The 27,771-nt window shown below is 42.4% G+C and overlaps 1 long non-coding RNA gene across 1 annotated transcript; it reads left to right on the plus strand.

The window, feature by feature from the left end:
- Positions 1 to 12,417: 12,417 nt before the first annotated feature.
- Positions 12,418 to 13,866, plus strand: LOC120867916. The gene is made up of 2 exons (XR_005722070.1): positions 12,418 to 13,197; positions 13,777 to 13,866. It is a non-coding gene; the product is annotated as an uncharacterized LOC120867916 (long non-coding RNA).
- The last annotated feature ends 13,905 nt before the right edge of the window (positions 13,867 to 27,771 follow it).

Below are 27,771 nucleotides of genomic sequence, written 5' to 3' on the forward strand. Positions count from 1 at the left end.
AGGAAATGGCAACCCACTCCAGTATTCTTGCCTGGAAAATCCCATGGACAGAGGAACCTGATAGGCTACAGTCCATGGGGTCACAAAGAGTTGGACACGACTGAGCAGCTTCACTTTAACCTTCACTTTGTATGGAATATCTTTTTTCACTCCCCACTTTCAGTCTGAATGTGTTCCTAGGTTTGAGGTGGGTCTCTTATAGACAGAATACATAGGGGACTTGTTTTGTATCCATTCAGTTAGTCTGTGTCTTTAGTTGGATCATTTAACCCATTTATGTTTAAGGTAATTCTTGATAAATATTCCTGTTACCATTTATTTTATTGTTTTGTGTTTGTTTTTATAATCCTTTTTTTGTATTTCCTGTCTAGAGATGTTCCTTTAGCATTTGTTGGAAGAGCTGGTTTGGTGGTGCCAAATTCTCTTAGCTTTTGCTTATCTGAAGCTTTTTATTTCTCTTTTGTATCTGAATGAGATCCTTGCTAGACAGAGTATTCTTGGTTCTAGGTTTTTCCCTTTCATCACTTTAAGTATATCCTGCCATTCCCTTCTGGCCTGCAGAGTTTCTGTTGAAAGCTCAGCTTTTAGCCTTATGAGAATTTCCTTGTATGTAATTTTTGCTTTTCCCTTGCTGCTTTTAAGATTTTTTCTCTGTGAATAATTTTTGTTAGTTTGATTAATATATCTTTTGGCATGTTTCTCCTTTGGTTTATCCTCTGTGGGACTCTCTGGGCTTTCTGGTGGCTATTTCCTTCTCCATTTTAGGGAAGTTTTCAACTGTTAGCTCCTCAAATATTTTCTCATGCCCTTTACTTTTGTTGTCTTCTCTTGGAGCTCCTATGATTCTAATGTTGGGGTGCTTAACATTGTCCCTTAGGTCTCTAAGGCTGCCCTCATTTCTTTTTCTTCTTTTTTCTTTTTTTCTGCTCTGCTTCAGTTATTTCCGCCATTCTGTCTTCCAGCTCACTTATCTGTAACTGCCTCAGTTACTGTACTGTTGGTTCCCTCCAGAGTGTTTTAATCTCAGTTATTGTGTTGTTCATTGCTAATCGACTATTCTGTATTTTTTCTAGATCCTTGTTAAACATTTCTTACCTCTTCTCAATCTGTTCCTCCAGTGTATTTATCCATGTCTCTGTTTTGTTTTCAAGATTTTGGGTCATCTTTACTATCATTCTGAATTCTTTTTCAGATAGATTCCCTATCTCCTCTTTTGTTTGGTTTTTATCATGTTCCTTTACCTGCTAGATATTTCTCTGTTTTATCATTTTGTTTAGTTTGCTATGCTTAGGGTCTCCTTTCTGAAGGTTTTAGAGGCATAGTTCCTCTTAGTTGTGGAGTCTGCTCCCTGTGGGTGTGGCTGCACCAGCGCCTTGTGAAGGTTTCCTGGTTGGGGGGATTTGTGCCTGTGTTCTGGTGGGTAGAGCTCCATCTCATCTTTCTGGAGGGCAATGCAGTGTGCAGTAGTGAGTTTGGGAGTATCTGTGGGTTTGATGTGGTTTTGGGCCTCCTGTCTATTAATATGCAGGGTTGTGTTCCTGCTGGAGGATTGGCATGTGGTGTCCTGCACTGGAGCTTGCTGGCTCATGGGTGGAGCTAGGTCTCTGTGTAGTTATGGAGCTTTTTGGGCGAGATCTCTTCTATTAATATTCCATGGGTGTGGGAGATCTCTGATGTTTCAAAGTCCTGAAGTTGAGTCTCTTGCCTTGGGTTTAGTTCCGACCTCTTACAGGAGCACCAAAACTTTTCAGGCCACACAGCACAGGAGACAAAACCCATAGGTTAATGGTGAAACAACTCTCAACAGCCAGTAACACCCAAAGAGATTCACAGAGTTATGTAGAGAACAGAAGAAGGTGAAAAGGAGAAAAGGAAGAGTCAGAAGAGAGCAACCAAGCCAACTTTCAAATCCTTAAGTGAAAATGGATACTAAAACTTAGATTTTCAAAGATTAACAAAGAAAAAAAATTAATAAAATATCATAAAGCAAAAATTAAAAACCTAGAAAAAAATTAGTCCTTCAAAAGTCCAATATAAAAAAAATATCAAACACAAAAGTAAAGTATGGAATTTATTTTTAAAATAAGGTTTTTTTTTTTTTAAAGAAAAAAGGCTATAAAAATTAAAAAGTAATAACTGTATTAAGACAGTATAAGGGGGAAAAAAGGGGTTAAAAGAATAAAATAAATTTTAAAATAAATTTATAGGAGGTAGATAGTATGTATATGGTGGTAGTGAGAGGAATGTTTGTGTGATTTCTCCCTTTTTCTGCTCCAGTTGCTTTGCCTTCTCAATATATCTTGGAAGGTCTCTGGACTTGTGTGCAGTGTGGAATCAGTTCAGTCTCAAGATCTTCCATTGTTCTGGCTTTTACTTGGGTCTGAAAGCCTACAGTTTCCCCTAAAGCACACAGTCTGAAGTTAACTGCAGGAGTTTAATCTGTTGCACTCGCCACTTCTGGTGCGATTTCCCCTTCTTTGCTTTGCTCACACTGCTGCTTTGTTTTTTGGCCTGCCTCTGCTTGCAAGTCTCTCTTCAATGTCTGATCTACCCCTTGACATGAGGGGTTGAAAGGGACCACTTATTTGGGCTCACTTGCTCAGTTATGCTGTGGAGAGGGAGGGACACTGCAAACGCTGCTTCGTGTATGGGGTCCAGTTGCTGTGGCTGAACCACATGGGAGGTTGCCACTGCCATAGGTGGGCATGCACCTCCCAGGAGAGTCAGTCTCAGTCTGTGGGACCCTTTGCCAAGCTGCCTGGGCTCCTGGCTAGTCCATGAGGTCACAGTCCCAGGTGGGTTGTGCGCTTCCCCAGGGAAGCTGGTCTCGAGCTGTAACCACTGCTGGTGGATCTGAGCTGAGGATCACAGGAGGAAGTGGGTGGTAACTGGCGGCTGCTCACAGCTTGGCAGCAGATGTGGTCTCTGGGGCTGAGATTGCAGCAGGCCCTTGCCTTCTGATTCTGGCAGTCATGTGCCTGCCTGTCTTCCTCTGGAGCTGTAGACTACAGCCAGCCCACCCCACTTTGGTATTTGCTAGGGTGCAGTCCTTTGTTCTGTGAGTGCACTGAGTTAGAGTGCGGCATTGGAGCCTTCCTGTGGGAATGATCTTTTGTTTTCCTGGTGGTTCCAGGGTTTTCTCTGTCCTGCCTATACTGTGTCACATTAGCCTTCTCAGCATGTCTTCATGGCATTCAACCTCAGTCCTTTTCCTGAGGACCGACCCACGCAGCCTGTGCTTCTGCACCCAGCCCCCATTCACTGCAGCTGGACACAAGTGTGGGAGCTGCTTCTTGGCTGGAAGTTGCATTTTGGTGCAATCTTTGTGGTGAATTTTTTCCGTTTTGCCTCATTGTACTTCCCTCTGACATTCCTAAACTCATCCCTGACCCCACCTGTGAGAGGATTTCCTGTTGTGTGGAAATTTCTCCTCCTTCATGACTCCCTCCTTAGGATGGGTCCCCCATCCCAAAGTCCTTTGTCTCCCTTCTCGTCGTCTTTTGCCCTACCTCATTCCGAGGACATTGGTTTGCCTTTCTGCAAATCTGGGATCCTCTGACAGTGTTTAGAAGTTGTTCTGTGGGAATTGTTCCACATGGAGATGATCTTTTGATGTATCTGTGAGGGAGAAGGTGGTCTCCCTGTCCTATTCCTCCACCATCTTGAAGCTCCTCATAAATCCTACTTAATCATGGTGTATAATCTTTTATGTGCTTTTGAATTCTGTTTGCTAATCTTTTGTTGAGAACTTTTGCATCTGTATTCATCAGGGATATTGATTTAATTTTCTCATTGTGTCCTTATCTTGCTCTATTAGGGTAATTCTGGCTTCCTAGAATAAGTTTGGAAGTATTCCATCCTCCTCAGTTTTTGAAAGTTTGAGGACTGGTCTTAAATCTTTGAATGCTTGGTAGAATTTTTCATTGAAGACTTCTGGTTCTGCGGTTTTCTTTTGGGAGGTTTTTGGTTATTGAGTAAATCTATTTACTTATTATTGGTCTGTTTAGATTTTCTGTCTCTTCAGTCTTGGTAACTTGTATGTTTCTAGAAATTTATCCATTTATTCTAGGTTATTTAATTTGGGGGGCTTATAATTGTTCATAATAATTTCTTATGAACCTATGTATTTCTGTCAGATCAGTTGTAATGTCTCTACCACCCCACCATTTTCATTCCTAATTTAATTTAAGTCTTCTCTTTTTTTTAGTCTAGGTAAAGTTTTGTCAATTTTATCTTTGAGGAGTACCGCCTCTTAGTTTTGTTGATTCTTCCTATTGTTTTTCTGATCTCTCATTTATTTCCACTCTGATCTTTATTATTTCCTTCTTTGTGCTAACCTTGGACATAATTTGTTCTTTTTCTAGTACATTGAGTTGTAAGTGTTTTTTTGTGTCTTTCTGATGATGATATTTGTATTTATTGCTATAAACTTTCCAAACTGCTTTTGCTGCACTCCATAAGTTTTTATATGTTGTTTTTTCATTTTCAATTGTTGGAGATATTTTTTTATTTCCCCATTGACTCATTGGTTGTTCAGAAAAGTGCTGTTTTGTTTCTATATATTTGTAGATTTTCAAGCTTTTTCTGTTGTTGTTGATTTCTAGTTTTATACCATGTGGTCAGAAAACATAGTTGATAGGATTTCAGTCTTCTTAAATTTTCTGAGATTTGTTTTCTATCAAATTAACTGCCCTGGAGAATTTTCCATGTACCGCTGGGAAGAACTTATATTCTGCTGCTATTGAATGAAATTTAAAAAAATATATATTGGATAATTCCATTTGTTCTGGAGTATATTTCAATTCCACTGTTTCCTTGATGATTTTCCATCTGAATGATCTATTCATTGCTGGCAGTTGGGTGTTGAAGTCCCCTACTATTAATATGGGCTTCCCTGGTGGCTCAGTGGTAAAGAATCTGCCTTCCAAGCAGGAGATAGGATTTGATCCTTAGGTCAGAAAGATCCCCTGGAGGAGGAAATGGCAACCCAGTCTAGTATTCTTGCCTGGGAAATCCCACAGATAGAGAACCCTGGGAAGCAACAGTCCATGGGGTTGCAGAGTTGGATACAACTTAGTGACTGAGCACGCATGCACACACTATTAATGTATTGTCTGTTTCTCCTTTTGGATATGTTAGTATTTGTTTATATTGTGGTGCTCCAGTGTGATTTACAATTGACCTTTTTATCAATATATACTGTCCTTGTCTCTTCCTGTCATTTTTGGGCTAAAGTGTATTTTGTCTGATAGCTCTATGACTATGCATACTTTTGGTTTCTACTTGCATGGAATATCCTCTTCAATATTTCCACTTTAAATCTGTATATCTGTAGAGCTGATATGAGTTCCCTGTAGGTAGCTTATAGTTGGGTCTTGTCTTTTAATCAATCCATCCATTTTGTATCTTTTGACTGGTGACTTCAGACCATTTCTATTTAGAGTAATTACTGACATGTAAAGACTTAACTGCTGTCACCTTATTTATTGCAGGCTGTAGGCATGTGGGCTTCAGTAGTTGTGGCATGTGGGCTCAGTAGTTGCAGCTTATAGGCCCTAGAGTGTGGGCACAGTAGCTATGATACATGGGCCTAGCTGCTCCGTGGCATGTGAAATCTTTGAGGGATTGAACCTATGTCCCCTGCACTGGCAGGTAGACTCCTATCTACTGTACCACCAGGGAAGTCTTGCATCATTTGTTTTCCCCTCTCTCTCTGTCTGGTTTTTCATGGAATTTTCTCAGCTTCCCTCTCTTTGTGTGTGTTTCGTGACTCTACTGTAGGTTTTTGCTTTGAGGTTACCATGTGATTTACGTGAAACATCTCAGGTGAAATAATCATTTTTATGCAGATAGCACCTTAATTTTATCCACCTATAAAGTTTCCACCATTTTACATCTCTTAATGTTGCAATTTACCTTTTTTATGCTGTGAATTTTTTGAGAAATTATCACAGCTGTAGTTGTGTAAATGCTGTGTCCCTTTAGCCTTTATATTAAGTGGTTAATGTACCATTGTAATATATGGAGTCACAGTTTTCTCATTCTGTTTACTTTTCACATTTGTTAAGAATATTGTGTACTTTCATTAGCTTTTATGTCACTAGTTAGTGTCTTTATTTCAACTTGAAGAGCTCCTTTCAGTCTTTCTGAAAGGTACATCTAGTGGTGGTGAAATTTCTCAGCTTTATCTGAGAAAGCCTTTAATTTTCCTTCTGATCTGATGGCTAACTTTGCCAGATAAAGTATTCTTGCTGCTGCTAAGTCGCTTCAGTTGTGTCTGACTCTGTACGACCCCAGAGACAGCAGCCCACCAGGCTCCCCCGTCCCTGGGATTCTCCAGGCAAGAACACTGGAGTGGGTTGCCATTTCCTTTCAGTTAAGTATTCATTACTGGCAGTTTTTATCTTTTAACACTTTGAGTATGTCATTCTACTTTTTCCTGGCCTGTAGAGTTTCTTCTGAGAACTTTGCTGATAGCCTAATGGGGGTTCCTTTGGGGATTACTTTCTTTTTCCCCTACAGGCTGCCTTTAAGATTTTTTTTTGTTGTTGTTGTTACTGACTTTTGACAGTTTTCATATGTCTTGGAGAAGGTTTTTTGCATTGAAGTAGGTAGATATTCTCTTAGTTTCATGGGCTTGTATATACAGCTTCTTCCCCAGGTTTGGGAAGTTTTCAGCTGTTCTATAAAAGATGCTTGTTCCTTGGAAGGAAAGCTATGACAAACCTAGGCAATGTATTAAAAAACAGAAACCTCACTTTGCCGACAAAGGTCTGTATAGTCAAAGCTATGGTTTTTCCAGTAGTCGTGTACAGGTGTAGTTGGACCATAAAGAAGCCTAACTGCCAAAGAATTGATGCTTTTGAGGTGTGGTGCTAGAAGACTTTTCAGAGTCCCTTGGACACCAAAGAGATCAAACCAGTCAATCCTAAAGGAAATTAACCCTGAATATACATTGGAAGGACTGATGCTGAAGCTGAAGCTCTAAAACTTTGGCCACCTGATGTGAAGATCTGACTCAAGAGAAAAGACTCTGATGCTGGGAAAGATTGAGGGCAGGAGGAGAAGGGGACAACAGAGGATGAGATGGTTGGATGGCATCACTGACTCAATGGACATGAGTTTGAGAAAACTCTGAGAGATCGTGAAGGACAGGGAAGCCTGGTGTGCTGCAGTCGATGTGGTCATAAAGAGTCGGACACAACTGAGCAACTGAACAACAACAAAATAGATGAGGGTGTGAAGTGAAAGTATGATAATCATTTACAATATATACAAATATTCAGTCATCATGTTGTACACCCCAAACTAATATAATGGTATATGTCAATTATGCATCAATTAAAAACAGAAAAAAGCCGGGGGAGAGGGCAGTAAGTATTCTAACAATTCCAAACAAAGCCAAAACGATGAGCTTTCCTTCAGGGTTTGCAGTCTTCCCTTCTTCTCATTAAGGTAAAGGATACATACGGCCTTTGATACAATTGGATGGGATGGGTCTGGGATCCTGCATTTCTCACAAGCGCCCAGAAAATGCCAATGCTGCAGGTCCCTGGGTTGTACTTTGAATTTGTTGTTGTTTAGTCACTCAGTCATGTCTGACTGTTTTGCAAACCCATGGACTCTAGGCTGCCAGGCTCAGAATGCTCTAGACAGGATTTCCCAGGCATGAATATTGGAGTGGGTTGCCATTTCCTTCTCCAGGGGATCTTCCCAACTCAGGGATCAAACTCATGTTTCCTGCCTTGGCAGGTGGATTCTTTGCCACTTAGCCACCAGAGAAGCCCACAGCAAGGTCTTAAAGCACCTGAGGATGGAGATTAGCTGGGCTGGTTTCTAAGGGATCAGATTACAATTATGATGAGTGGAGCACAAGGGCTATTTTGGCCTCCCTTCCTGACAACCTGGAATAGCTGTGGGATGAACTGAGGTAGTGTTTCCTTGCTACAGAGAAAAATAAATCAGTGGTTTTCACAGGCTGGGAATGCTATAACTCCTCAAGTGGTTTAACATTCTGGGCGTTTGTTTAATTTTTCTTGGAGTGCTCATTAGGAACCCTTATTAGTGTCTACAGTAACACTTTCCATGAGGACTTCACTCAATTTGTCATCATTGTTTCAAGGCTTCAGTGGGAAATTAAAGATTTAAAGCAATATAAGGGGGAATCTTTGCTACAGTTGTTAAAAAATGAAATGGACTTGCTTGAGAAGCTTTAAATTTTATTTCGTTGTGAGGAGTAGAAAATTGGGAAGGAAAGGAAACATCTGTGCCACACAGGAGCCAGATGGGCTACTCCTAGCTCTCAGCGTCTGTGACTATAGGTGATGTCCACGCCCCCAAGCCTCAGACAAACCCCCTGACGTCCCGGTGGCCCTGAGTGGCCCGGTATGGACACAGGACTTTTATTTCTGATGTGGGAGAAGGCAGTGGGCTCAGGAGAGACCCTGGGCTCTAGCTCTGCCACACACTGGGTGACACCTCTGGGGTCAGCATCCTCATGTGTAAAATGAGGCTACTCTTAGTTCCTTGTGGTGACTTGATTTTCCAACAGTGTTTGGGCATCAACAAAGTTGGCAGGTGTCAGAAGTGTGAGGTCTCTATGTGGCAGCTCCATAGTACCAGAGCCCCTGCAAACAGCTGGGGAGGTTCTGGCCAAGTGGTGTCACTGCAGACACTGAAGGGACAACTGTGGTGCTGGGGCAGCTACAGGTGTTATCTGGTCCCCACTACATCCTGAAATGATGGCCCTCTTCTTCCTTACCTTCTGATGCACACAGGCGAGCATCCTGGGAGTCAGTTGGGTAGCCAGTCCTCTCTCTGCACCCCATCTGGGCCACCCATGTGGTCTGTGCATGTTGCAGGAATGGGGACCCCTTCCTAACACTCAGAAATGAATTCTCCAACACATGCTGACAAAGAAGAGACTTTATTGGGAAGGGGGCACCCTGACGGAAAGCAGGAAGATGTTGTAGTCTTGTTTAGGCTTCAGAGACAAAGCAGAGCAGGCCTCTGACTTGTCCCTGACCTGCCTGGATGCCACCCTGGCTATATGTCTGCCTGCACTTGTTACCAGCCAGCTGAGTAGCATCATAGATAGGATAGGTAGTGAGTCATGGAATTCTCGTGAACCCTGGAGATCCAACCAATCTCCCAGATCTGGAGAATATCAACACTCACAAGGTAAAACAAACAGCATTAACATTGAAACTGGAGCTGCAGTTTGCTCACAGACTGATGACGATATCAGTTTGTGGCCCTAGGATGATAAGCAGGAACACCAGAGTGCGACTTTTGAAGTCACCCGTGGAGCGAACGTACTGCCTGGGACCTTTTCCCAGTTGGGACCCCGGACTAGCTATGACACGGGATGTCCCGGTGCTGTTGAAGTCTAAATGTTGATCGAAATCTGCTGATGAATCCTCTGCTGTTTCTCTTTTCCTTTACTGTTAGTGTCTTGAAAATAAGCTTGATAATTCTCTAATAAATATTAATATTGTTAATTTGTATATAACAAGTGGTTTATTTCATTAACAAATAATTTGAACCTAAGATGAAAGTTAAAACTTGGCAGAACAGAGGGTAAGGGAACCCAGGAGAACTGCTGTCACATGGCTCACAGTCTCAGGTTTAATGACAATGGGGTTGGTTTCCACGTTTTTCTGACCAATCATTCTCACTCAGGGTCCTTTCTAGTGTCACATATGTTGCTCAGCCAAGATGGATTCTGGGAGGTGGTAGGGGAAGTCTCCTTTTGACCTTTACCGAATTCTGGTTCAGTTCAATTCAGTTCAGTCGCTCAGTTGTGTCGGACTCTGCGACCCCATGAATCACAGCACGCCAGGCCTCTCTGTCCATCACCAACTCCCAGAGTTCACTCACACTCATCCATCTCATACTTTCATCCCCTTCTGCCTCCAAACCCTCCCAGCATCAGGGTCTTTTCCAATGAGTCAACTCTTTGCATGAGGTGGCCAAAGTACTGGAGTTTCAGCTTCAGCATCAGTCCTTCCAATGAACACCCAGGGCTGATCTCCTTTAGGATGGACTGGTTGGATCTCCTTGCAATCCAAGGGACTCTCAAGAGTCTTCTCCAACACCACAGCTCAAAAGCATCAATTCTTTGGTGCTCAGCTTTCTTCACAGTCCAACTCTCACATCCATACATGACCACAGGAAAAACCATAGGCTTGACTAGACCGACCTTAATCTTCAAAGTAATGTCTCTGCTTTTCAATATGCTATCTAGGTTGGTCATAACTTTCCTTCCAAGGAGGAAGCGTCTTTTCATTTCATGACTGCAATCATCATCTGCAGTGATTTTGGAGCCCCCCAAAATAAAGTCTGACACTGTTTCCACTGTTTCCCCATCTATTTCCCATGAAGTGATGGGACCAGATGCTATGATCTTTGTTTTCTGAGTGTGGAGCTTTAAGTCCACTTTTTCACTCTCCTCTTTCACTTTCATCAAGAGGCCTTTTAGTTCCTCTTCACTTTCTGCCATAAGGGTGGTGTCATCTGCATATCTGAGGTTATCGATATTTCTCTCTGCAATCTTGATTCCAGCTTGTGCTTCTTCCAGCCCAGCATTTCTCATGATGTACTCTGCATATGAGTTAAATAAGCAGGGTGACAATATACAGCCTTGATGTACTCCTTTTCCTATTTGGAACCAGTCTGTTGTTCCATGTCCAGTTCTAACTGTTGCTTCCTGACCTGCATATGTGTTTCTCAAGAGGCAGGTCAGATGGTCTGGTATTCCCATCTCTTAAAATTTTCCACAGTTTATTGTGATCCATACAGTCAAAGGCTTTGGCATAGTCAATAAAGCAGAAATAGATGTTTTTCTGGAACTCTCTTGCTTTTTCCATGATCCAGCAGATGTTGGCAATTTGATCTCTGGTTCCTCTGCCTTTTCTAAAACCAGCTTGAACATCAGGAAGTTCACGGTTCACGTATTGCTGAAGCCTGGCTTGGAGAATTTTGAGCATTACTTTACTAGAGTGTGAGATGAGTACAATTGTGCGGTAGTTTAAGCATTCTTTGGCATTGCCATTCTTTGGGATTGGAATGAAAACTGACCTTTTCCAGTCCTGTGGCCACTGCTGAGTTTTCCAAATTTGCTGGCATATTGAGTGCAGCACTTTCACAGTGTCATCTTCCAGGATTTGAAATAGCTCAATGGGAATTCCATCCCCTCCACTAGCTTTGTTCATAATGATGCTTTCTAAGACCCATTTGACTTCACATTCCAGGATGTCTGGCTCTAGGTGAGTGATCACACCATCGTGATTATCTGGGTCATCAAGGTGCTTTTTGTACAGTTCTTCTGTGTATCCTTGCCACCTCTTCTTAATATCTTCTGCTTCTCTTATGTCCATACCATTTCTGTCCTTTATGGAGCCCTTCTTTGCATGAAATGTTGCCTTGGTATCTCTAACTTTCTTGAATAGATCTCTAGTCTTTCCCATTCTGTTGTTTTCCTCTATTTCTTTGCATTGATCGCTGAGGAAGGCTTTCTTATCTCTCCGTGCTATTCTTTGGAATTTTGCATTCAGATGCTTATATCTTTCCTTTCCTCCTTGGCTTTTCACTTCTCTTCTATTCACAGCTATTTGTAAGGCCTCCTCAGGCAGCCATTTTGCTTTTTTGCATTTCTTTTCCATGGGGATGGTCTTGATCCCTGTCTCCTGTACAGTGTCACAAACCTCTGTCCATAATTCATCAGGCACTGTCTATCAGATGTAGTCCCTTAAATCTATTTCTCACTGTATAATCATAAGGGATTTGATTTAGGTCATACTTGAATGGTCTAGTGGTTTCCCCCACTTTCTTCTATTTAAGTCAGAATTTGGCAATCAGGAGTTCATGATCTGAGCCACAGTCAGCTCCTGGTCTTGTTTTTGCTGACTGTCTACAGCTTCTCCATCTTTGGCTGCAAAGAATATAATCAATCTGATTTTGGTGTTGACCATCTGGTGATGTCCATGTGCAGATTCTTCTCTTGTGTTGTTGGAAGAGAGTGTTTGTCATGACCAATGCCTTCTCTTGGCAAAACAATATTAGCCTTTGCCCTGCTTCATTCCGTACTCTAAGGCCAAATTTGCCTGTTACTCCAAGTGTTTTTTGACTTCCTACTTTTGCATTCCAGTCCGCTATAATAAAAAGGACATCTTTTAAAGGGTGTTAGTTCTAGAAGGTCTTGTAGGTCTTCATAGAACCATTCCACTTCAGCTTCTTCAGCATTACTGGTTGGGGCATTACCATGATATTGAATGATTTGCCTTGCAAACGAACAGAGATCATCCTGTCATTTTTGAGATTGCATCCAAATACTGCATTTCAGACTCTTGTTGACCATGATGGCTATTCCATTTCTTCTAAGGGATTGCTGCCCACAGTAGTAGATATAATGGTCATCTGAGTTAAATTCACCCATTCTGAGTTAAAGAATCTTTAACTCAGATTCTTCTGGTTAGTGGTGGCTTATTTGTTCTATGTTCCTTGCCAGGACCTCCTGTCATAAAATAGCTCATACAAATGGTTGCCAGGGTGCCTGGGTAGGGTGAGTGGTTTCAGTTAGTGTTTTCCCTAACACACATAGGACCTATATGAAGTGGCATGCTCAAGTTCCTGCCTGTCTGTTCCTTCCCCCCTCCTGCCACTGCTCTGGAAGCTCCTGGAAGGCAGGGCTGATGAATCCTGCACATCTGTGTTCTTGGGCTCCCACAGCCCTAGTAGACAGCAGACACTGAAGAGTGAATGGGAGAAGGAGTAGAGTAGGATAAGCTGGAGAGCATGTGACTCTGTTGGGAAGATGGAGAAATAGGGGGCCTTAAAGTGAAAAGCTGCTCCTCCACAGCACAGACACTGTTTGTGATGAAAGACCAAGGAAGCCAGGAGGCCTTATGAAACAGTCACAGCTTCCAGTCATTGCGAAGACAAACAGCAAGCACCTCTGTGCCCATGCAAGGCTGGAGACTGGGTTCGTGCTCTCAGGAAGCCTCGGGCCTAGGAGGGGAGTCAGACAAGAAATATTTGTCCCACCGTATGGTAGATGCTCACCAAACAAATGGCACACAGGACCAGAAGAATGGACAAGGAGATGTGATTCGGCCTGAAGGAGTCAGAGGAGATGGTGTTCAAGCAATGCCTGAGAAATACAGTTAGCAGCCAAGAATCTGGAGCCAGGAGCCAATGGTAGGTGCAACATAGAGAGAAAGTCCTCTGAAAAAGGCAGGTGTGAAGGAATAGGATACATTTAAGCTCCTGGAAGATGTCAAAGGAAGCATGGGCTGTAGGAGTTCATGCAGAGAGGGTGCAGCAGAGGAAGGGGACAAGGAAGAGAGAATGAAAGAGGGTTAGGGCCTGGCCGTACATGCCATTCTCTTTCCAAGGGAAATGGGGAGCTATTCAAATGCTACAGAGAACTGACATGTTCAGAGCTGCAGTTAAAACAGATCACTTATCACACAGAGAAGGCAAACACGAGGGTGGAGAAGGTGCAGCCAGAGGGCTGTGTTAAGAACCCGCTGAGAGTGCGAAAGAGAGACAGTGCCCACCTGAACTCAAAAGGTGTCAGATCTGGAGAGAGGAAGCAAATTAGCAGTACTAGGGGGAGGCACAGAAGGAGGAGGAAAAACAATAGTAAAGTCATGAACAATTCATGCAGATGCTAAGAATCCTGTCCTTATCGTTTGCTAATGAAAAGAAGTTCAGAGAATACAATCCCTGAAGAAGAAGACTTGAACTCTAATCTCTGTCCATTGCTTTTCCCAGGTGCTGCTTTCTGTCAGTTCCCTAAGCAAGGCTGCTTTTTTTTTTTAAAGTAATTAACCTCCAATTAAAATAAATTTATATTAAAAATAACATTACATCATTGTAATATAGTTTTTGGTTATTAAAATTGTAGATAAAACAGGGGTGGTCCTAAGATGGCAGAGGAATAGGACGGGGAGACCACTTTCTCCCCCACAAATTCATTAAAAGAACACTTAAACGCTTAGTAAGTTTCACAAAACAACTTCTGAATGCCCACAGAGGACATCAGGCACCCAGAAAAGCAGCCCATTGTCTTTGAAAGGAGGTAGGAAAAAATATAAAAGATGTAAAGGGAGACAAAAGAGGTAGGGATGGAGCTCCGTCCCAGGAAGGGAGTCTTAAAAAGAGGGAAGTTTACAAACACCAGGAAACACTCTCACTGCCGAGTCTGTGGCGAGCCTTGGAACCAGAGGGCAACATAACTGGGAGGAAAAATAAATAATTAAAACCCACAGGTTACATGTCCAATGGTAACTCCCCCAGCGGAGAAGCAGCTCAGACGCCTGCATCCGCCACTAGTAAGCGGGGGCTGGCCAGGGAGGCGTGGGCTGCCTTGCTTAGAGAAAGGATTGAGCCTGAATACCCCGAGGGCAATCTGAGGAAACTAACTTGGGCTAGCAAACCAGACTGTGGGATAGCTACCATGCGAAAAGCCCTAAGACACCGTCAAGCCCACTCACAGAGCAAAGGACTGACTAGCTGCTGCTACTGCTGCTAAGTCGCTTCAGTCATGTCCAACTCTACTAGAGCTACGCAAAAAGCCCTAACCTAAGAGACCGTCAGGCCCACTCACAGAACAAAGGAGTGAGCAGAGCTAGCCAGCTGCAGACCATCCCCCTCCGGTGACAGGCAGCCAGAGCCGGAAGGGGCAATCATGGCCCCAGAGAGGCATTATCTACCAAACTGCAAGCAGGCTTCTTTGCTAAGACTTCTTGGGGTTCTGGATGGTCAACATCCACCAGTTGTACACCCAGAGAACTGAGCGGCAGGGACGGGGGAGGCGATAAGTCGCAGCGACTGTGCTGGCCAAACACCTGATCACCTGAGCTGCTTGGACCTGGGAAGGTCACAAAACGCAGGCCCAACCGAGTCTGCGCCTCTGAGGACTACCCAAGTGCCTGAACCTGAGTGGCTTAGACCTGGGAGTTGCATTCAGCCCAGGGCTGGCCTCGGATGGTTCCTGGCGGGCAACCTAGAGACTGAGCAGTGTGGGCAGGGAGGGCACACACACCGTGAGTGAGGGCAGGCCCAGTGTAGCTGAGACAGTGCAAGCACATGCCAGGGTTATTTGTTTGCAGTGTCCCTCCCTCCCCACAGTGTGACTGAACAAGTCAGCCTAAAAAAGAGTCCACCACCGCCCCCTTGTGTCAGAGTGGAAATTAGACACTCAAGAGACCAGCAAACAGAAGCTAAAACAGAGGGAACTGCCTTGGAAGTGACAGGTGCAATAGATTAAAACCCTGTAGTTAGTACCAACTACATAGGAAGGGGCCTATAGATCTTGTTAAATATAAGCCGGACCAAGGAACTATCTGAAAATGAACTGACTCCACACTGCCCACAACAACACCAGAGAAAGTCCTAGATACATTTTTACTATCATCTTTTTAAAATTTTTTTAAAATTTTAAGTCCTGTTCTTCTTTAATTTTCATTTTTATAACCTACTATTACTTTGCAAAAAAAGACCTATTTTTAAAGCAAACTTCATATATATATATATTTATAATTTTTGTGACTTTTTTTCTTTTCTTTTTTTTTTTCTTTTCTTTTCTTTAATATTGTATTTGAAAATCCAACCTCTACTGTAGATTTTTAATCTTTGCTTTCTGGTATTTCTTATCAATTTTGTACCTTTAAGAATCCAATCTTCAGTACCCATTTCTCTTGGGAGTGAGATTACTGGCTTGACCGCTCTCTCCCCCTTTGGACTCTCCTTTTTCTCCACCAGGTCGCCTCTATCTCCTCCCTCCCCCTTCTCTTCTCTACCCAACTCTGTGAATTTTTTTGTATGTTCCAGACAGTGGGGAACATTTAGGGAACCGATTACTGTCTGGATCTGTCTCTCTCCTCTTGATTCCCCCTTTTATCCTCCTGGCTACCTCTGTCTCCTTCCTCCCTCTCCTCTTCTCTGTATAACTCCGTGAACATCTCTGAGCAGTCCAGACTGTGGAGCACACATAGGGGAGTGATTACTGGCTAGCTTGCTCTCTTCTCTTTTGATTCCACCTCATCTCATTTGGGTCACCTCTAACTCCCTCTTCCCTCTTCTCTTCTCCATGTAACTCTGTGAACCTCTCTGGGTGTCCCTCACTGTGGAGAAACTTTTCATCTTTAACCTAGATGTTTTATCAATGGTGCTGTATAGATGGAGAAGTCTTGAGACTACTGTAAAAATAAGACTGAAAACCAGAAGCAGAAGGCTTAAATCCAAATCCTGAGAACACCAGAGAACTGACTCCAGGAAATATTAATTGACAGGAGCTCATCAAACGCCTCCATACCTACACTGAAACCAAGCACTATCCAAGGGCCAACAAGTTCCAGAGCAAGAAATACCATGCAAATTCTCCAACAACACAGGAACATACCCCTGAGCTTCAATATACAGGCTGCCCAAAGTCACTCCAAACTGATTGACATCTCATAACTCATTATTGGACACTTCATTGCACTCCAGAGAGAAGAAATCCAGCTCCACCTACCGGAACACCAACACAAGCTTCCCTAACCAGGAAACCTTGACAAGCCACCCGTATAACCCCACCCACAGCAAGGAAACTCCACAATAAAAAGAACTCCACAAATTGCCAGAATACAGAAAAACCACCCCAAACACAGCAATATAAACAATATGAAGAGACAGAGGAATACCCAGCAGGTAAAGGAACAGGATAAATGCCCACCAAGCCAAACAAAAGAGGAAGAGATAGGGAATCTACCTGAGAAAGAATTCCAAATAATGATAGTGAAAATGATCCAAAACCTTGAAATCAAAATGGAATCACAGATAAATAGCCTGGAGACAAGGATTGAGAAGATGCAAGGAAGGTTTAACAAGGACCTAGAAAAGATAAAAAAGAGTCAATATATAATGAATAATGCAATAAATGAGATCAAAAGCACTCTGGAGGCAACAAATAGTAGAATAACAGAGGCAGAAGATAGGATTAGTGAAGTAGAAGATAGAATGGTAGAAATAAATGAATCAGAGGAAAAAAGAAAAACTAATTAAAAGAAATGAGGACAATCTCCAGAGACCTCTGGGACAATGTTAAATGCCCCAACATTTGAACCATAGGAGTCCTAGAAGAAGAAGACAAAAAGAAAGACCATGGGAAAATACTTAAGGAGATAATAGTTGAAAACTTCCCTAAAATGGGGAAGGAAATAATCACCCAAGTCCAAGAAACACAGAGAGTCCCAAACAGGATAAACCCAAGGCAAAACACCCAAAGACACATATTAATCAAATTAACAAAGATCAAACACAAAGAACAAATATTAAAAGCAGCGAGGGAAAAACAACAAATAACACACAAGGGGATTCCCATAAGGATAACAGCTGATCTTTCAATAGAAACCCTTCAGGCCAGGAGGGAATGGCAGGACATACTTAAAGTAATGAAAGAAAATAACCTACAGCACAGATTACTGTACCCACCAAGGATCTCATTCAAATATGAAGTAGAAAACAAAAGCTTTACAGACAAGCAGAAGCTGAGAGAATTCAGCACCACCAAACCAGCTCTCCAACAAATGCTAAAGGATCTTCTCTAGACAGGAAACAGAAAAACAGTGTATGAACTCAAACCCCAAACAATAAAGTAAATGGCCACGGGATCATACTTATCATTAGTTACCTTAAATGTGAATGGATTGAATGCCCCAAGCAAAAGACAAAGATTGGCTGAATGGATACAAAAACAAGACCCCTATATATGTTGTGTACAAGAGACCCACCTCAAAACAAGGGACACATACAGACTGAAAGTGAAGGGCTGGAAAAAGATATTCCATGCAAATAGAGACCAAAAGAAAGCAGGACTAGCAATACTCATAACAGATAAAATAGACTTTAAAACAAAGGCAGTGAAAAGAGACAAGAAGGACACTACATAATGACCAAAAGATCAATCCAAGAAGAAGATATAACAATTATAAATATATATGCACCCAACATAGGAGCACTGCAATATGTAAGACAAATTCTTACAAGTATGAAAGGGGAAATTAACAATAACACAATAATAGTGGAAGACTTTATTACCCCACTCACACCTATGGACAGATCAACTAAACAGAAAATCAACAAGGAAACACAAACTTTAAATGACACAATAGACAAGTTAGACCTAATTGATATCTATAGGACATTTCACCCCAAAACAATGAAGTTCACCTTTTTCTCAAGTGCACATGGAACCTTCTCCAGGACAGATCACATCCTGGGCCATAAATCTAGCCTTGGTAAACTCAAAAAAAATGAAATCATGCCAAGCATCTTTTCTGATCACAATGTAGTGAGATTAGATATCAATTATAGGAGAAAAACTATTAAAAATTCCAACATATGGAGGCTGAACAACACGCTTCTGAATAACCAACAAATCACAGAAGAAGAAAAAAAAAAAGAAATCAAAATATGCATAGAAATGAATGAAAATGAAAACACAACAACCCAAAACCTGTGAGACACTGTAAAAGCAGTGCTAAGGGGAAAGGTCATAGCAATACAGGCATACCTCAAGAAACAAGAAAAAAGCCAAATAAATAACCTAACTCTCCACCTAAAGCAACTAGAAAAGGAAGAAATGATGAACCCCAGGGTTAGTAGAAGGAAAGAAATGTTAAAAATTAGGGCAGAAATAAATGCAAAAGAAACAAAAGAGACCACAGCAAAATTCAACAAAGCCAAAAGCTGGTTCTTTGAGAGGATAAATGAAATTGACAAACCATTAGCCAGACTCATCAAGAAACAAAGGGAGAAGAATCAAATCAATAAAATTAGAAATGAAAATGGAGAGATCACAACAGACAACACAGAAATACAAAGGATCATAAGAGACTACTGTCAGCAATTATATGCCAATAAAATGGACAATGTAGAAGAATGGATAAATTCTTAGAAAAGTACAACTTTCCAAAACTGAACCAGGAAGAAATGGAAAATCTTAGCAGACCCATCACAAGCACGGAAATTGAAACTGTAATCAGAAATCTTCCAGCAAACAAAAGCCCAGGTGCAGACGGCTGAAGAGCTGAATTCTGCGAAAAATGTAGAGAAGAGTTAACACCTATCCTACTCAAACTCTTCCAGAAAATTGCAGAGGAAGGTAAACTTCCAAACTCATTCTATGATGCCACACCACCCTAATACCAAAACCTGACAAGGATGCGACAAAAAAAGAAAGTTCAGTTCAGTTCAGTCACTCAGTCGTGTCTGACTCTTTGTGACCCCATGAATCACAGCACGCCAGGCCTCCTTGTCCATCACCAACTCCCAGAGTTCACGCAGATTCACGTTCATCGAGTCAGTGATGCCATCCAGCCATCTCATCCTCTGTCGTCCCCTTCTCCTCCTGCCCCCAATCCCTCCCAGCATCAGAGTCTTTTCCAATGAGTCAACTCTTCTCATGAGGTGGCCAAAGTACTGGAGTTTCAGCTTCAGCATCATTCCTTTCAAAGAAATCCCAGGGCTAATCTCCTTTAGCATGGACTGGTTGGATCTCCTTGCAGTCCAAGGGACTCTCAAGAGTCTTCTCCAACACCACAGTTCAAAAGCATCAATTCTTTGGTGCTCAGCCTTCTTCACAGTCCAACTCTCACATCCATACATGACCACAGGAAAAACCATAGCCTTGACTAGACGGACCTTAGTTGGCAAAGTAAGATCTCTGCTTTTGAATATGCTATCTAGGTTGATCATAACTTTTCTTCCAAGGAGTAAGCATCTTTTAATTTCATGGCTGCAATCACCATCTGCAGTGATTTTGGATCCCCCCCAAAATAAAGTCTGACATTGTTTCCACTGTTTCCCCATCAATTTCCCATGAAGTGATGGGACCTGATGCCATGATCTTTGTTTTCTGAATGTTGAGCTTTAAGCCAACTTTTTCACTCTCCTCTTTCACTTTCAAGAGGCTTTTAGTTCCTCTTCACTTTCTGCCATAAGAGGGGTGTCATCTGCATATCTGAGGTTATTGATATTTCTCCTGGCAATCTTGATTCCAGCTTGTGTTTCATCCAATCCAGCGTGTCTCATGATGTACTCTGCAAATAAGTTAAATAAGCAGGGTGACAATATACAGCCTTGACGTACTCCTTTTCCTATTTGGAACCAGTCTGTTGTTCCATGTCCAGTTCTAACTTTGCTTCCTGACCTGCGTACAGATTTCTCAAGAGGCAGGTCAAGTGGTCTGGTATTTCCATCTCTCTCAGAATTTTCCACAGTTTATTGTGGTCGACACAGCCAAAGGCTTGGTATAGTCAATAAAGCAGAAATAGATGTTTTTCTGGAACTCTCTTGCCTTTTCCATCATCCAGTGGATGTTGGCAATTTGATCTCTGGTTCCTCTGCCTTTTCTAAAACCAGCTTGAACATCAGGAAGTTCACGGTTCATGTATTGCTGAATCCTGGCTTGGAGAAAGTTACTGTCTCCCAACTGTTCTCCTCCCTCCTGTTTCTTTTCTTTCCCTTCTTTGGTTCTCTCTGGCTGGTGCCACCCAGGCTGGGGACACAGCCAGGCATATGCACCTTCCTTCTAGTCAGTCAGCTGTCCTTGCCCCTATCCTCCTCTTTTAGAGCTGGCTAGAGATCCTGGATGCCTGCTCTCAGTTTCCTCCCTTCCAGATGGTTGGATGCGAAGACCAACTAAGGGCATTTCTGAATTCCCCCACGTGGGGATGTAGAATGTGTTGGAGGTCATTAATACTTTCCACTTAAGCACAAACAGTGAATTGGTTTAAGCTATAGTTCATAAATAAAATAAGAAAACTCCCTTGATAAAAGTAGGATGATTTAATAAATTCAGAATTTGAGTGAGCCTATTCTCGTACACTTGGTTTTCTAGCTTTAAAGTAAGAGATTTCTAACTTCTACACAGATTTGCAAAGATTTGTCATTGGGAAATTTATTAGTTGCCATTTTTTTTTTTTTTTCGGATAACAGACTAAACAGGAATTTAACTTAGAAAAGTCTGCAAAACACTTAATTTGGTCAAAATTGTCTGACTACTTTTAAAATGTTATTGCATAATCATCCAGACAAATGAGAAATGTCAGAGAAAAGTGAACTAGAGACCTTTTCTGTTCACACAAAAGAGCAAGTTGGCCCAGCATGGTTGATGGGAGCAGGCAGTTCAGATCTTATGGAGGCAGCTGTGGTGGCAGCTTGGCTATGTCCTCCCTGGGGCTGGTCTCTCAGCACCCCAGGCAGACAGCCTTCCTAGGGAAACACAGAGTAAGAATATTGGCCTTTCATCAGGCTCTTCTTTGGCTTCTCACGTTACATTACACTTGGAGCCTCAAGGTTTACAAATTAGAGCCTCTGCTGTCCCCAAGCTATGCTTTGTGTCCTCCTCAACTGAAGAATATTCTAGTGTCTATCACAGCACCTATTCCATGTCTTGAGGGTCCAGGCTCACAAGGGAGCTGCTTGAGGCTATGCTGTGACATTTCCATGCCTGGCATGTAGCAGGTATTCCACGAACATTTACTAAGGACAGGGCGGCTGACACTGTATGAGCATACACTCCTATTCTGCTTCTCATAGTTTGTGACTGCAGCTTCTATCCAGAGACTCCACTCCTTGTTTTGGGCACTCTAAACTCTCAGAGCTTGTTTCATCTGCATGCTCTTTTCCCCTCTGACAGTATAATCCTCTTAACAGAGTTTTGCATATACCAAGCAGGAGAAAAAGAAGTTATTGTAGCCCCTCATCAGGCTGTAGACAGTTCCAATATATACAAGAAGCTCAGGAAAAGAACTGCATTTTTGGAGGGTGACTTTCAATAAAAGATGTTACAATGCAACTCATCTCAAAGATGTCTGTACTTTCTGTACAAAGATATTAGTCAAACACTCTCCTTTAAAAGTGCAGAATTTACATTGTGTGAAATTTAAGCTCTTTGCTCTTGCTCTGAGGCAAGATTTTTCAATCACAGCATCAAAGGCATTATGAGCTGGAGAATTCTTGGGTGTGGGGGCTGCCTGTTAATTGTGGGATGTTGAATAGCACCCCTGTCCTCAGCCTACTAGCACCTCCTCAGTGGTAGCTGCCCCAAATATCTCCAAACATTGCCACTTGTCCCCTGGGTGTGGGGGGTTGGGGCAAGATTGCCCCAGTTGAAAATCACTTTTTAAATGGCACCAGTAGATTGCAAGGAGAAACAAAAACAAATGACCTACTGAGAGGGTAACAGGCAGGAAGGACTGGGGTCTCCAAACGGAAGAAATGGGCTGCAAGTGTCAGACATTTTCTTTCTCTCTCTTAAGCTGCAGGAGGAAACAAATAAGTGCTAGATTTTTCCCCTTCTCTATACATTTCCCCCTTTTCTACACATTCTCCAAACCAGACTTCAACAACACATGAACTGTGGACTTTCAGATGTTCAAGTTGGTTTTAGAAAAGGCAGAGGAACCAGAGATCAAATTGACAACATCTGCTGGATTATCAAAAAAGCAAGAGAGTTGCAGAAAAACATCTATTTCTGTTTTATTGACTATGCCAAAGCCTTTGACTGTGTAGATCACAATAAACTGTGGGAAATTCTGAAACAGATGGGAATACCAGACCACCTTACTTGCCTCTTGAGAAACCTATATGCAGGTCAGAGGAAGCAACAGTTAGAACTGAACATGGAACAACAGACTGGTTCCAAATAGGAAAAGGAGTACGTCAAGGCTGTATATCGTCACCCTGCTCATTTAACTTATATGGAGAGTACATCATGAGAAACACTGGGCTGGAGGAAGCACAAGCTGGAATCAAGATTGCCAGGAGAAATATCAATAACCTCAGATATGCAGATGACACCACCTTTATGGCAGAAAGTGAAGAAGAACTAAAGATCCTCTTGAAAGTGAAAGAGGAGAGTGAAAAAGTTGGCTTAAAGCTCAACATTCAGAAAACTAAGATCATAGCATCCAGTCCCATCACTTCATGGCAAATAGATGGAGAAACAATGGAAACAGTGTCCGAGTTTACTTTTCTGGGCTCCAAAATCACTGCAGATGGTGACTGCAGCCATGAAATTAAAATATGCTTACTCCTTGGAAGGAAAGTTATGACCAGCCTAGACCACATAATAAAAAGCAGAGACATTACTTTGCCATCAAAGGACCATATAGTCAAGGCTACGGTTTTCCTGGTAGTCATGTATGGATGTGAGAGTTGGACTATAGAGAAAGCTGAGCACCAAAGAATTGATGCTTTTGAACTGTGGTGTTGGAGAAGACTCTTGAGAGTCCCTTGGGCTGCAAGGAGATCCAACCAGTCCATCCGAAAGGAAATAAGTTCTGAATATTCATTGGAATGACTGATGTTGAAGCTGAAAATCCAATAATTTGGCTACCTGATGCGAAGAGCTGACTCATTTGAAAAGACCCTGGTGCTGGGAAAGATTGAGGGCAGGAGGAGAAGGAGATGACAGAGGATGAAATGGTTGGATGGCATCACCGACTTAGTGGGCATGAGTTTGAGTAAACTTAGGGAGTTGGTGATGGACAGGGAGGCCTGGCGTGCTGCAGTCCATGGGGTCGCAAAGAGTTGGAGGCAACTGAGTGACTGAACTGAACTGATACAAACTTAAAAAGGGGTTTCTCTTAAAATTCTGTGTTGCCATGACAATGCCTGGCTCCAACTGAACTTAACTTTTCTCAAACCTTGACCTAACCAATGTGTTTTTTTTTTTTTAATGGAAATGTTTGTTTTAAGCTATGTTAATGAACTATGTTTTTACCCTAGAATCTGTCTTCAAGTCTGTTTTGCCTAAGACTCAGAACCCACTTGACAAACCAGTATGTGTTACTCATGCAAATGTTCTTTAAGCTATGTAATGAGACTGTATTTGCTTGGAAACCTGCCTTTCTTCAAGATTCATGTCAATCATGTTATGGCCCAGGACAACTTACCTTGTTGTTCTGTGCCAATGTTATCTCAAAATGCATGTTGTGGGTGAGGGGCCTGGTGCTAGTCTCTGAGTTTAGAGCCTTTTCCTTTTTCTAATTAGCAGACTGCTAATAGTTATATAACATCCAGCTAAAGCCTAGCAGAGGGGTGCTCTTTCTGCTCCTTCTGATGTCTATGTCAGAAGCTTTCTCTATCTTTAATAAAACTTTATTACACAAAAGTTCTGAGTGATCAAGCCTCCTCACTGGCCCTGGATTGAATTCTTCTCCTCCAGAGGCCAAGAATCCTGGTATCTTTTCATAGCTCGGCAACAACCTTTCATCTTGGGGGCTCATCTGGGATTCTTCAGGACAAGTTAAGGACGCTTGGTGCTCTAGTTCTTGTTCTCCTAGCAAACACATTTTCTGCTGTACTTTACTAACTCTAGGGGGTGCTTGTGTGTGTGATCAATTGAAAGAGGCACACATGTGCAAACCGAGAGCTGTGTCCTAATCTGTGGTTCTGAGGTGACCTCATACAGTTTATGGCAGAAAACCCTGTCAGGGGATTATACCCCCCTGCTAATGTCAAGGGCACCCAATGTATCCTGCAGGAATGGCCAGAAATGGACAAAGCACGTGGACCAAACTCTCCTTTCTCAGTCAAACTTTCCAGTTTGACTATTTCATAACTTCCTGGGAATTAGAAATACTAACCTAATCTCTCAGATCATAGACTTTCAAGGCACTTGTGATCTATGTTGTTACTCTGTACTGTTACTTAGGTCCCAAACTTGGATTGGTAGTCAGGAAGCACTTAGACTTGCTAGGAGTCGAAAGTTCAAAAGCTAGATGGAGCTCCAGTTCCAAGAGCATCTCTCAGGTTAAAGGTTACTCAGATAGGAAGTACAGTGGTCTTCTTCCTTTGGTAAAGCTAGCTCTTAGTGGACCAGAGGAGGCTCTCCAGTGGCTTTTGTCCCAACTCCTTAAATATCCTTTCTGTGGAATCTGTGGGAATGAACTGGAAGGAATAGCCCTAATAACTCGAGGACAAAAATCACTTTTTCCTCATTGGCCACCCCTTCCGTCTCTTTTGCTATCACTTCTACTGGTGTGGTGATGCTTGAAAGGAACATATTGGTTTTATGTCCATACCGGTCTTATTATGGTCAGGAATATACTCAAGGTCATGCACAGGCACTCAGGAGACAAATGTTTTCCCCAGCGGTTTTAGCTTGGAGGCATTCCAGAATGTTACTCTGATTGCACCCCAGGTGGCATCAGAGGCAAGCAAGGTTTTAATAGTGAGGAACTGGACACTAGTCTGGGATGCCATCAAGTCTACCCCTAGTGCATCTCCATCCCACCTCAGTGGTAGAACTGGGAGGGCTGAGTATGGCGCCTGCGTCAGAAAGGGACAGACTAAGTCTGACCAGGGAATGAAAGCTTTCTTGTAAAGTCTGTCTACACCCCCATCTAGATGAGGGAGGGACACCTCCAGTAGAAAGATGGCACTGGTCAATTTTTTCCTCTCATACAGATGGGAGCTAACAATTCCAGCCTCACTCCTTTGAACTGTATCCTGAAAAACTGGGATAGATTTGATCCCCAGAGCTTGAAGAAGATATGCCTGATCTTCTGATGTGATAGTACATGGTCATGATATCCATTGGAGAATGGTGAATGGAGGTCAGTTGGAGAGTCTTTTAACTATAATACTGTTTTACAATTAGACCAGTTCTGTAGAAAACAAGGGAAATGGGTAGAAGTAGCATATGTGTTGCCCTTTTTCCCTCTGTGAGACATACCAGACTTATGTCCTAAGAGTGTAGATTTAGGTATGAAACCTTCAGCTCCCTCCTGTCCTCCTACTTTGCCCCCGTAACTGAGGCTCCGAACTGAACAAACTGAAAGTCAGGGAACACCCCCAGAAATGGTTGCCTTGGTGTCGGTAAAAACCTAAACAGATTCAAACTGTCCAAGTAGAGGTCCAAACAACCCCTGTCTCAGTACAACCTCAGAATTCTGGTTTCAATGGAAACTCAGACAATCGAAGAAAGAGAAGCTTAGACAGCAAAAACTAAGGGTGAAATACAGGTTGAGATGGAGGACAGGAGACAAAGAGATAAGGAAAAACAGGTTTCTCCAGTCTATCCATGGGATCATATGCACCAAGCAGCCAGAGAGGGTGAGGAACAGCAGCCACACAAGCTTTTGCGTCTTCATGAAGCATCCACTGGGAGAAATAATCTATCTATGAGAGTTATTAAGCCCTTTTCTTATGAAGAAATACAAAGAATCAAGCATGATCTGGAAGATTATTTAGAAGACCCAGAAAAGTATATTAGAGATTTTAAGGGTGTTACTCTGCTTTATGACCTTACTTGGAAGGACAAAGGCCCTTACTTGGGACAAACGCTATCTCTTGACTCAAAAAACTCGAGTTTTGGGGAAAGCTGTTGCCTATGGACATTAATGGCTTGGTGATGAATCAGTAGGGAAGGGGAAGGATGAGATAGCTGCCCTCCTCACTGGGTATCACGTGGTCCTGACTATAGAACCAGATTGAGACTATAACATGGCTAAAGGAAGATGAGATCAAAGTCATTTTGTCAGATGTATTCTTGAAGGACTCAGGCAAGTGCATGCTAAGAATTAAACTATACCAAATTGGCAGACATAGAACAGGAAGAGAAGGAAGATCCTTGTAAATTCCTAGATAGACTGAGAGAAGCCCTTCACAGATTCACTGAGATTGATCCCAAGAGTGAAGAGGGAAGAGTGATCTTAAAAGATAGATTTCTCAGTCAGTCGGCTCCAGATATCTGCTGTAAGCTATTAAAACAGGTGTATGTACCAGTCAGTCTTTAAATAATCTGTTGCAACTGGCTCAGACAGTTTATTATGGCAGAAAATGTGAGGAAAAGAAAGGCAGAGAAAGACAAAAGAGCAGGCAGAAGCCCGTGTAGTGGCTGTCAGAAGCGGCCGTAAACAGCCTGAGAAAAATGCCCAGAGGGACCCAGGTGGAAAGGGGTGGGCTTGCTATTACTGTGGAAAGAAGGGCACCTCAAGCGGGATTGCCCTCAGGCATCTAAGTCGCTCCTGGCTACATATCCAGTTTGGAAGGGACCACACTCGAAGAAAGACTGCCCCTAGAGGCATAGGTTTCAGGGGTCGGACTCTCAAGACAATCAGGACTGAAGGTGCCTGGGGATCTGCACACAAGCTCCCATCCTAATTACACCTGAGGAAACCTGGGTATTAATAACCGTGGGGGACAATCCATCAATTTCCTTTTAGACACTAGGGCAACTTACTCTGTGCTTACTGAAGCCCCTGGCCTATTTTCTCCCCAATCCACTTCCATAATGGGACTGTCAGGATGAGCCAAACATTATTTCAGTCATCCTCGAAGCTGCAATTGGGACTCTGTGCTATTTTCACATGAGTTTCTGATCATGCCAAAGTCTCCCTCATCCCTTTTAGGGAGGGATATACTGAGCAAGGTCTATGCCTCTGTTTTCATGAATATGAAGCCCTCCCTTTTTCTCCCTTTAATTGAACAAAATGTAAATCCTAGAGTGTGGACTGATCGAAAATCTGTGGGTCGAGCACAAAATGCTATTTCTGTAGTTGTCAAATGCAAAGATGCATTTATTTCCACATAAAAAGAAGTATCCTCTGAAACCTGAGGTTGAGGAAGGGTTAAAACTCATCATTGAGGATTCAAAGGAGCAGGGGCTATTAATTCCTTGTAACAGTCCATGCAACACTCCTATTTAGGGTATAAAGAAATCAAATGATAAATGGAGCCTAGTTCAAGATTTATGAATAATAAATAAGG

This window comes from Oryx dammah, unplaced genomic scaffold, assembly GCF_014754425.2.
Source record: "Oryx dammah isolate SB20612 unplaced genomic scaffold, SCBI_Odam_1.1 HiC_scaffold_9, whole genome shotgun sequence".
NCBI lineage: Eukaryota > Metazoa > Chordata > Mammalia > Artiodactyla > Bovidae > Oryx > Oryx dammah.